Source organism: Crinia signifera, chromosome 12 (assembly GCF_055691185.1).
Source record: "Crinia signifera chromosome 12, ASM5569118v1, whole genome shotgun sequence".
Classification (NCBI taxonomy): Eukaryota; Metazoa; Chordata; class Amphibia; order Anura; family Myobatrachidae; genus Crinia; species Crinia signifera.
In genome coordinates this window covers 90241051-90249504 of record NC_139228.1, presented here as the reverse complement: position 1 = coordinate 90249504, position 8454 = coordinate 90241051, and positions in this window count along the sequence as shown.

Genomic DNA, 8454 nt, shown 5'->3' with positions numbered 1-8454 from the left:
CCGCCAAGGCTCCCAAGACCAGGAGTCTCCCTCAGAAATTGCTCCATCCTCTCTCTAATAGGTGGCCTCTCAGATAAAAGGTCAGAGTAGAAGGACCGCACAACTCCCAAGATGCCTTCCCGATCCTCGCGGAGGACACCCCGGCTATCATGCAGCCCTCTCACCTCCTTACTGTCGACCGAACTCCTGCAATTCTGGTAGGGATCAGGCGAGTGGTATTTACCATAATCCCTTTCCAGAACCAAAGAAGCATAACGGTCGTACTGGTACTCCTTCATCTGGGCCTTAACCCGAGAGATTTCCCCACCATCTCCCTGCTCAGAGATCAAGAAATCCAATTTCTTTCTCAAGGCCTGGTAGACGTTGTTTCTTACCAAATTATCCTTGGCTACGAGGCTGCGAAAAAAACTGCGAGTCCTTTTCTTGCACACCTCCCACCACTCGGATCTACTCCATCCCGCCTCCAAAAGTGACTCCTGAGATTGAAAGAAGTCCCTGAAGGACTGTCTAACCTCTTCCTTCTCAAGGAGTTTGGAGCTCAAGCGCCAAAGGCCCCGCCCTTTCTGGAGTGACTCTGAGGCGTTCAAGGTTACACACAGCAAAACGTGATCGGAGAATTCTACTGGCTTCAGCCCAGGAGCCAAAGTTTCCGAGCTCTCCTTAACAAAAAACCTATCTATTCTACTCCTACAACTACCTCTATGAAAGGTGAACCCCGTGAGGTCTGGGGAGTGTCGAACGTGCACATCCACCAGACCCGACTGCCTTATCATGCTAACTAGAAAGAGGGAGTCGTAGCCCAGGGTGGCCCTTGACCCTCCCCTGTCTTTGGGCCTAATGATGGTGTTAAAATCACCGCCAAAGACCACCTGCCGGGCTACAAAGAGATACGGCTTTATCGCACTGAAAAGACACTTCCTGTCCCACTTAGTTTGGGGGCCATAGATGTTAATAAGCCTCAGGTCGTGTCCCTTCAGATTGACATCCAAAACCATACATCTGCCCACTTGCACCTCGATGATCCGCTGGATGGTTACCTTGGTGGTAAAAAAGTACCCCCAGCCCTCCGTACGGCTCGGCAGCCAGGGACCAGAAGGACGATCCACGTCTCCACTCAGCTTTCGCCTTGTGGATATCCGCGAGCCGCCCCAATCTGGTCTCCTGTAAAAACAAAAAATCTACATCTAACGTATTAAAAAAATCATAAGCTAACTGCCGAGCACGCACGGATAAGATCGACGCCACATTAATGGTGGCGAATCTCACGGGCTGGGGGGCCATCCTTCAGGATCACCGAGAGTGGGACCAGATCACTTCTTCCTTGCCTGACTGTCAACCAAGTCTATCTGTGATCCCCACCGCTTAACCCTAACTCCGGAGAGGACCTCCTCCTCTGTACAAATATCAACGGACTCATCCGAGGACGAGGACCCCATCTCCGAAACCACGCCCCCAGACGCCTGGGCCAGCGGGGTCTCAGGGGCCACGACCTGGAGACCACCACCTCCATCCGGGGGGACTGGCTCAGGAGCCACAGTAGATGGAGACTCAGGGGGCACTACCGGGCTTTTTGAGTCCCGATCTGTGTCCACCATGGCCGGCCCCTCCAATGGAGTCTCGGCCACCATGTCCACAGCCGGCTCAAGGTCACCACCCGGCGTCTCGCCTGAGCCCTTATTCTCCAACCGTGGAGCCAGTTCCTCCACCGTCTTTCCTGCGCCACTAACGGCTGGAACTTTAAGAAAATCACTCAAGGTAAGTGTGTCCTTCACTACCTTCCGGGCGGCTCCTACCCTCTTCCTTTTCCTTTGCTTTTTGGGCCTCAACACTAACTCCCCACTGTCGGTTCTTATAACTTCACCCTCCTCCTCTTCGTCGCTTGAGAGGCAGAAGAAGCGATTAGTGATATGAACCACCTGATTACCCGCCCCTGCTCCCGCCCTCCTCTTCCCCTTCGCTTTCCCTTTCCCTACAAATATGAAGGGCTGCTCCCTCACTGTCTCCACCACGGTCCCTACCACTGGAACTGTTGGTATCTTGGTCACTACTGGCTCCGCCTGCACCACTCTAGTTTTTCTGCATGCTTCAAACTCCGCTAAAATCTGCTCCACACTCTCCGCCACCATACCCATCTCCCCGTCTAGGGCCGTATTATGAAAGGCCTCGGGGCAAGCTCCGAAGGCATGCCCAAGCTCCCCACAGAGATTACACACTATTTTATTACAATCCCGTGCTGTGTGCCCTAGCTCATTGCATCTCGAACATTTCTGCTCGGGGCAGTCTCGACTAAAGTGCCTGTAGTCGCCACACCTATGGCACAGTCTCGGCTGCCCCGGGTAAAAACATTGAATCCTATCCCTCCCAATAAATGCAGCTGAGGGAATCTGGCCCCCCTCACCGATATTAACATGGGCCACCCAGGCCCCACCCCACACTCCTCTGGGACCTGGCGCCTTGGTCAAGGGGGACAGGACCCTCACCACATACCTGCCTAACCAAAATCTCAAATCATCAGGGCTTATGGATTCATTCCTCACCAGGATAGTGACCTTCACCCTATCCTGGTGAGTAATTGCCAACGCCCTGTAGTTATCCCAGGGGCTTGAATCTTTTAAGATCGACCATTCTCTCCAAAACTTCTGTAAGCCCCCATATGAAAGAAAACTCACATCATACTCTAGGGTACCTGCCGGATGGATACAAGCATATATGTCTGCTGCAGAATACCCCAGAGTAAAGAGGCTGTCCAGAAAAGACCCACTGTCTGGAGCCGCTCCCTCCCCCACCCACTTTAGTTGGACAGCGTTCCTCCGCTTTGGGGGTTGCCCTACTGGCTGCCTTGCTGGCTCTGGCCTTACACCCCTTCCTGTAACTGCCCCTGCGTATGACATGACCCCAGGGACAACCACAGTCACCGGCGGCGGCACCACAGGAGCAGGTGGGGCCTTAGGGGGTTCTGGGATCACAACCACCTCTGCCGAGGTACTGGGCCCTGCAGGAACCACAGCTGCCACTCCCGGGTTTGCCGGACCACTCAGGACATCCCCGTAAATGGTCTCCACTACAGGGATCTCAGCCATTGCCACTTTATTTTGATCCGATAACATCTCCCCCTCCATGACCCTTATAGCCTCATACAAGGGATTGGAGCCCTCTAACTCCTGCTCCATATATCTCCACTTCCCCTGTTTTATTTGGAGGTAACCCCACACTCTCCTCACATATGTCTGGTCTTAGTGCTATAATCTTTTTGTTTAATTCCTCCAACTCTAGCGCCTTATTCTCTAATTCCGCCTCCACCTCCTCTATTTTCTTAGAGATCAAAGGCCTTTCTCTGCTGTAAGCTCTATTCCTCTTAGCTTTCTGTGCTGCCAGTACTTTTTTAAGCCTCGCTATTTCCACTTCTGTTAACTTCACAGTAGCTTCAATGTCAGACACTTGTAACTCTACAGAAATGCCCGCACTGCCTCCTCCCTCCTCCCCCTCTGCACAGTCTCCAGTGTTCATAACATTATCAGAGTCCTCTGATTGCACCTCAAGCGCCTCCTGCTGTTCACGGACAGCTTCCATCTCCATCGGGACCACCTCGGTAGCGGCATCCTCCCCCGCCACTTGTAACGCTGCAGGATCCCCCAGCACGGCTTTGCCGCGGCTGCCGCCGGCTTCTACCTCCGGGATCCGGACACAGGATGATGACGCGGCCGCTTCACTGGAACTTCCGCCCTCCCGGCGCTTCTGCTTCGCGGAGCTGTCACCGGCCGCCGCCGACTCCCCTGCACCCGCCCGGCTGCACTTGCTGACGTCACCCGCCGGGACCCGCGAGCTTACCGCATCCACAGACGGGGACGCCAGCACTTCGCCACTGGGCGCGGGGACCGGCTTCTGAGCTGCAGGACCCGGCTCGGCATCTACGGCTCTCCCATCACCTCCACTCGTGGCTGGCATCGGTACCTGCTCACTCGCGCCTCCGCCCGCCATCTTGGATCCTGGAAAGCTTTTTCCACCAGCCAGCATCACGTCTGTAGGCTTTGGCAGAGACTTCGCTGCAGGCACAGCAGGGTTGCCTTTACCCCCAGGTTTGTTAGATGGGGTTACCACCACTTGTTCTTCACCTTTACATGCTGTTTCTTTATTTGCAGATGGCAGACTCCTGGCAGGTATATGCATAGCCTTGGTCTTTTCCTCAGCAGACCTGGTATGTGTCGCTTCCTTCCCATCAGCAGGTACCACCACAGGGCTCTGCGACGCTGGACCCTTCTTGGGCATCTGGACCCCCGCACCAGCTGGACCCACCACATGCTTCTGGGATACGCTTTCTACTGGAGTCAGGATCACCACCGGCTGTAGCTTTGATGGGGTAATAAGCGGCCTCCCGCTAGGCAGGATCATCCCGATGTCTTGGGCTTCATCCCCGGCCTCTCCAGCGTCTGAGAGGCTGGAACCATCCTCCGACTCAACTTGGGGCTCCCGGCATGGGATTACCCCTTGCTTCACCTCCACCTCCTCCCTCTTACCCTGGCTACCTGTCCCAGGTGGATCAGGGACTGGGCCCGGGCTAGGCCCGGTAACCAGGGGACTCTCCTGAGCAGCAGCCCAAGGAGGCTCCATATGGCTGGGGAAATTCCCCTAATCTGGCTCTAGGCTTTTCGGCCTACTCTGGGTGTCAGGAGCTTGCACACACACAACCTTACTCCGCGGCTGCTGGCACCAGACTTGCCCTCCAATGGGTCCTCGTTAAAGGATTTAAAGTGTACTCATTCCAATTACAGGGCCTCGAAAGAGTCCTGTATTGTTATTTTTCGTCACTACCTCCCCGAGTCGGGAGTGGGTAATTTGCGCGCCTGCTGCCTTCCTTGGATGTGGTAGCCGTTTCTCAGGCTCCCTCTCCGGAATCGAACCCTGATTCCCCGTTACCCGTGGTCACCATGGTAGGCACAGAAAGTACCATCGAAAGTTGATAGGGCAGACATCCGAATGCGTCGTCGCCGTCACGGGGACGTGCGATCAGCCCGAGGTTATCTAGAGTCGCGAGAGAGGCCGGGGGCGGCGGGAGGCCGGATCCGACCCGCCGGGAACCCCCGGATTGGTCTTGGACTGATAAATGCACGCATCCCTGGGGGTCAGCGCTCGTCGGCATGTATTAGCTCTAGAATTACCACAGTTATCCAAGTAACAGGGTCGAGCGTTCAAAGGAACCATAACTGTTTAAATGAGCCATTCGCAGTTTCACTGTACCGGCCGTGTGTACTTACACGTGCATGGCTTAATCTTTGAGACAAGCATATGCTACTGGCAGGATCAACCAGGTAGCTCTCGGGTCCCCTCGCCCCCTCCCCAGGCCCCGAGGCGCTGAGGGGGGGAACGAGGTCGACGAAAGCGGACGGGGTCCTCCGGGTGCTCCCCGGAGGCAGGGGGGCCGGCCCGGGAGCGGGGACGGAGGCGAGGCGGCGGGCCCGACGAAGGGGGGGCCGCGGAGGCGGGCATGCGGCCGGGGGGGGTCGGAGTGAGAGCGGGCAGCGGGGCCCGTCCCGGTACCCGGGACCCTTCTCTCCTCACCCGACAACCAGGGGCGGCTGGGAAACGCAAAGCGCGGGCCGTCCTGGGTGGGCGTCGTTCTGGAGCGGGGTGTCCCGGCGCTTAAACGCTGAGGCCTCGCTTCCCACGACCGCCGCACCCCGACTGGCGCCCCGCCGCGGTTCATCTAGGCCCCGGGGGGTGAGAGATGCAGAGGGTCCCTGTCCCAGGGACGCAGCGAACGCTGGCTCCTTCCGACTGGTCCCCCGACCCTGCCGTGTTCTCGGTGGCCGGCCCGAGCCGGACGCGCCGCTCGGACGCCCTCTCCGTCCGTCTCTCGGGCGACCTCTCCCTCCGGGGGAGGCCGCAGCGGACCCCGCACGCGCCACCGCCTCGCCCCGGGGGGCGGCCAGCGCGCTGGGCCCTCTGCTGGGGCTCGGGTCGCGGGTCGACGCTCGTGCGGGTACTGGGAAATCGTGTGCCCCGCCGGGGTTCCGGGGGAGAGCGAGCCTCGCGGCGCGAGGGGACGCTCCCCGGCCCCGCCGGCGGTATCGGACGCCTGGGAGGCTGACGGACGGAGCAGACCGCACCGTGCGAGGAGCGAGCCCGCCCCTGGCCCCTTTCCGGGAGCTTCGGGGCGGGCGACGGGGGACCGGACCCGCTCGCGGAGGAGGGGTGCCGGGCGCGCCGTGGGCTGAGGGAGCGTCGCTGTCGCCTGAGCCGACCGGGACCCGAGGTTCCGGCCAAGCGAAGGACCCTCCCGGCCGGGGTGCGGAGTGCCACATCGATCGGGGCGGCGGGGAAGCGAGAGAAGGCCCATCTCAAACTTCCATCTTTCCACCGCCTGCTGGCAGAATCCGTCTGCCTCCTATATATCTCCAGGAGGGGTGCTCCGGCGGGTAGCGGCACGCGAGTGGCGCGCGACACTTCAGCGGTACTCGGAGCGACTCTCTCCCGCCCTCCTGGAACCGACCCCCGGCCTCGGAGGGGCAGGTTCGTTCTCATAGAAATGACTTCCACAAACTGCAATATATTTTTCCACCACCGGGGGGCGCCCGCGAGCCGGGTAAAGGAGCCCTCGCCTCTCGGTTCCCTCCTCCGTGCGCGAGGGAGCCGGGGGCCCGCTCTCGGAGAAATCGCGGGGTTTTCCGTCTGCGGCCGCCGGGGGGCGCTGCGCCGGGCCGGGGGCGGGTTCGGGCCCGGCCTCCTGGAGCCCAGGCCGGGCTGGGCGCTCCCGGGGAGCCCCCGCCGAGCTCCGGGAGTCCCCCGGGGGGTGAGGGGCTTCTCGCGGCCCGGGAACAGGCTCCGGGAGAATCCCCCTGTCTTCGTCGGATCCTCATGCCTCCCTATAGATCCGCAGAAAGGGTGCTCCGGCACGTAGCGGCACGCATTAGACCGTGCGACACACACCCCGGATTTCTCCACTCTTCCCCGACCTCCTGGAACTGTGGGCCGGCCGCGGGCCACCCTGTCCGTCCTCATAGAAAGGACTTCCGTGCCGGGGATTCTCGCTCCCACGCGGTCCCCGGGGGCCCCCGGAGCCCCGGCAGGGCCGTGGGAGGTGGCGGGGGGCCGGGGGCAGCCGCACGCGCCGCGGCGCCCCCGGCAGGCCGCCCAAGGTACTGCAGCCAGGGGGTGAAAATGGAAAAAACCCACGTATCCGCACCACTCTTCCCGGGGAAGGTAGCCTGGGCCCGGGGGAGGTCGCCCCGTGGTCCGGGGGACTGCGCCCCCTCGCTGGTCGGCCGGGGAATTGCATCCAAACGGGCAAAAAAGACTGAAAACGATCCGGAATGCTTCTCCCACTCGAGCCCGGGAATCATGCCCAGGGCTGTGGAAGTGTCCCTGTGCACGTCCGAGCGTCTACCCCCCGGGGAAAAAAAACTTCCAGATTTCCACCCCACGATGCCCGGGGAAGGTAGCCGGGGCCCGGGGGAGTTCACCCCCGGGTCCGGGGACCGGCACCCCCCGCTGGTCGACCGGGGAATTGCATCTGAAAGGTGAAAAAAGCACTTTGAAAATATTTTGACACTTCTCACCCACTCTTCCCCGGGATTCATGACCAGGGCTGTGGAAGTGTCCCTGGGTAAGTTCGAGCGTCTTCCCCCCTGAAAAAAAAAGTTCCATATTTCCACCCCACGATGCCCGGGGGAGGTGGCCCGGGGGAGGCCACCCCCGGGTCCGGGGAACTGCGCCCCCCGCTGGTCGCCCGGGGAATTGCGTCCAAAAGGTGAAAAAAATACTTTGAAAATACTTTGAAATTCCTCACCCACTCGAGCCCGGGATTCATGCCCAGGGCTGTGGAAGTGTCCCTGGGCACGTTCGAGCGTCTACCCCCCGGGAAAAAAAAACTTCCATATTTCCACCCCACGATGCCCGGGGAAGGTAGCCGGGGCCCGGGGGAGTTCAACCCCGGGTCCGGGGACCGGCGCCCCCCCGCTGGTCGACCGGGGAATTGCATCTGAAATGTGAAAAAAGCACTTTGAAAATATTTTGACACTTCTCACCCACTCTTCCCCGGGATTCATGCCCAGGGCTGTGGAAGTGTCCCTGGGCACTTCCGAGCGTCTCCCCCCCCCCCGGAAAAAAAAAACTTCTATATTTCCACCCCACGCTACCCAGGGAAGGTAGCCCGGGCCCGGGGGAGGCCACTCCCGGGTCCAGGGAATTGCGTCCAAAAGGTGAAAAAAATACTTTGAAAATACTTTGAAATTATTCACCCACTCGAGCCCGGGAATCATGCCCAGGGCTGTGGAAGTGTCCCTGGGCACGTCCGAGCGTCTTCCCCCCTGAAAAAAAAACTTCCATATTTCCACCCCACGATGCCCGGGGAAGATAGCCCGGGCCTGGGGGAGGTCACCCCAGGGTCCGGGGCACTGCGCCCCCCGCAGGACACCCAGGGAAATGCATCCAAACTGTGAAAAAAACACTTTGAAAATA